The sequence below is a fragment of the Wasmannia auropunctata genome, unplaced genomic scaffold (genome assembly GCF_000956235.1).
Source record: "Wasmannia auropunctata unplaced genomic scaffold, wasmannia.A_1.0 LD336116.1, whole genome shotgun sequence".
NCBI classification, from domain to species: domain Eukaryota; kingdom Metazoa; phylum Arthropoda; class Insecta; order Hymenoptera; family Formicidae; genus Wasmannia; species Wasmannia auropunctata.
Genome location: NW_012026774.1, coordinates 4,477,380 through 4,480,814, shown reverse-complemented (window position 1 = coordinate 4,480,814; position 3,435 = coordinate 4,477,380).

Genomic DNA, 3,435 nt, shown 5'->3' with positions numbered 1-3,435 from the left:
AAAATACGTGTTTTAAAGATAAAACTAGAGGTTTAGCCCTTAAAAATAAAAAGTTTTAAAATTACGGCCATTTTAATGAAAAAGGCGATTTTTCGTGGAATTTGGCATAAACAATTTTTTTGAGAGCTGCATGTGAATTTTGACTCTTGTCAACCTTGCTACCGTAAAAAGGGGATGTTGATTAACACCTATGAATATTTCTGAAAGAAAATATTGCGTAGTTTGCTTCCTAGAGCGGTTTTTTGGCTGGGATAATTATTTACCCCATGTGCCAGCTATGTTACTGAAGCGAAGTGTGCCAGCTAAGGGTTAATAGAATTATAGCCCCTAGTATAACTAAATTATCAGATAATAAGGAGAGCTGGCATTGGTATAAAATACTACCTGAAGTAGAATATACTATTAATAACACTGTTAATCGGTCCACTGGCAAGAGCTAACTAATTTTTGGTATAGAGCAACGAGATTTCCATACGGATAAATTCAAAGATTTTTTGGAAACTATTGTAAACCCGCCTACAAGAGATCTTGAATCCGTGATCAGGCAGTTCAGCATACTTGTCTTTCACAGCAGCGTCAGAAAAAAGACTATGATCGTAGACACAAAGTACCCAGAAAATACGAAAAGGGTGATTTAGTGATCCGAAACTTTGAAAGTACACCGGGTGTTAACAAAAAAATAATTCCACAGTTTCGTGGTCCATATGAAATTTCTAAAGTATTACGTAATGATAGATATATTATTTTTGATCCGAATGGGTGTCAGAATACCCAAAGGCCATACACGTGGAGTGTTGGTAACTTGTGTCCATGGATAGCAACCGAAAGCTCTTGAACTTAAAGCAAAATACTTATTCTATATTTATTATTTTATTGTAATTTACTTATTTTTGTTTACTGTTAGTTTATTGTATTCTTAGTTTATGTATTCTTTAAGTTTATATGTATTCTTTGAATTAGTTTCGCTTAAATTATATTATTTTATTATTGCTAAAGAAAGTATTTTTCTTATTTTGTTATTGGAACGTTTAGAGTTACTACGGGTTCGTTTAGAGGTCCAAACTCTAGTCAGAAAGGCCGAAATTAGAATGTATTTTTGTTATGATAAAAATATGTTTTTGTTATAAAAAAGTTTAGAGTTGTTACGAGTTTGTTACAAGTTCGTTTGGAGGTCCAAACTCTTGTCAGAAAGGCCGAAATTGTAGTGTGAAATTATAATATACAAGAACTGATGCGTGAAGTCTTGTACAAGCGTATATAATAAGTAATGCGAGCGATTGAAATTATGAGCAAGAGGACGATCGTCAGATTAAAAAATGAAATAAGAATATATATAAAATCCAGCTCTCTGCATCTCATTAATTTATCGAATAAAGGGCTGAACTTCCGAAAACGACCCGCGCTTAATTGTTATGATTTTTGGCAGAAATACTCGGAATGATGTCAAATGAATATCCTTAAATGGATTTTCTGCGCAAACAAAGTTTAATACAAAAAATGTTTAAATCAAGTTATATATTGTTATACTGATTTACCAGATAAATATAGATATTGTAATAATATATTTGATTAATTAGGGATTAAAACATGAAAGAATAACTATAAGGGAGAGTGTAAAGGGAGTGGAGGCAATAAAAAATAGAAAAGCGAGATTCTAAGACGGGTTTACAATTTTGCATGTAAAGCAAGGTTTATTTCAAACCCTCCCCTCTGTGTGTTAGATTCAGGGAGCGAAGGCCTCCGATGGGAGGTTGGGGGAGTAAAGCCCTCCCAGTAGGTAGCATGGGAGCAGGCGGAGAGGGGGGTGCAGGGGGAGGGGCTCCGCCCCTCCCCCGCCTATTACATGGCTAATATTGATTGTAAAAATAAAAAATAAATCTTAGATTTAATAAATTTAATTAGATTTAATAGATATTCAATTTAATATACTTCCTACCTTGCATAGGGGTCTGTCTAATCTTTTCGGTATCTATTATTTTTAGTATATTGTAGACTCATCGATTATTAGTAAAGCGAAGATTTAATAGATATTCAGTTTAATATACTTTCTACCTTGCGTAGGGATCTGTTTAATCTTTTCGGTATCTATTATTTTTAATGTATTGTAGACTCATCCATTAAGGCGAAGATTTCATAGATTTATAATATATGTATAATTTAATTATTGTTGCAAACCAAGATCTATAATTGTACGAGTACTGTTTCACATAAGTTTTTGACTTTGCACGCGCGGCGTGATATAATATACGACAAAAATTGTGTTTTATTTATAAAACATTTTTTGTTAATAACTTAAAATAATGGCTAAAACCTTTTGAAGATCACTTAGGGCCATGACTTTAATAGTATATGTCAAAGTTAAAGCTATGAAGGTGATCCCCTGATTGAAATATTTATCTATTACATTTTCATCATTTGATCTTAAAAAATGACCTTTTCATAGGAATCGCTCAAAATCCTTTTAAGGGCTTTTATTTAACCCAAATTAAAGCTTTTGACAAATTTTCATTGAAATCGGAGGTGGGTTGTTTTCGGAAGTTCATCCAGCAAAAAATTATATTACTGCAGTTTATTGAGTTTTCTTGCGAAAGCAATAGTGAAGATAATGACGATATAGAATTTTTAATGAATGTATCTTCAAGTAGTGATGAGAGTGAAGAGAAAGAAATAAAAAATTTTATCATACTAATTGTAGACTAATTAGATTTGAAAAATAGAAATAAAACACAAATTAGACCTCGTGTCAAAGAATTAACTAATTTGACATTGCAATATTTACCATTCCCACAAATCTTAAAACGTTAAGACGTTAAAACTTTATATTTCTTCTTATTGTCGTGACTAATACAAAAATCACAATAGTATTGTGTAGCACCGTAGCACGTTTGAAACTGATAATTAAACGACTGTCTTTTCGTCTTTTCGTTCGAAACTGTTCTGTCCCGCGTTTCTGACGTCACGTATGTACATATGTACACACGGGGACATTAATGCCTAGACATCTGAAGTTGCATGCATATCTAGAGAGACCAATAAAAAGCACGCTTTCTAGACATGGAGGTGGAATGTTGACTCAAAAACTGTCAAAGATGTGTGCAAGAGAGAAAGGTAGACGAGTAATATTCGTCCTCTCTGCTCATGCGTCGATCATTCAACAGACAGACAGGACAAAGTATCACGTGGTATCACTCGTATACCTTTCTCTCTTGCACTCCTTGCCACTCTTGAACACACTTGCGGCCTATAGAGAACAAAGGCATTCCACCTCCATGTACTATATACTCACAGATTTCATGTGCTCCCGGCCTTAAGGCGGGAGCACAGGCTTTTGCATAAGTGTCGGTCCACAATAAGGACTTAAAGCCTTACACCGTAAGATATCGACCAATTACAATCGATTATTCTTCTCATATTCGACTACGATTGGTCTATTTC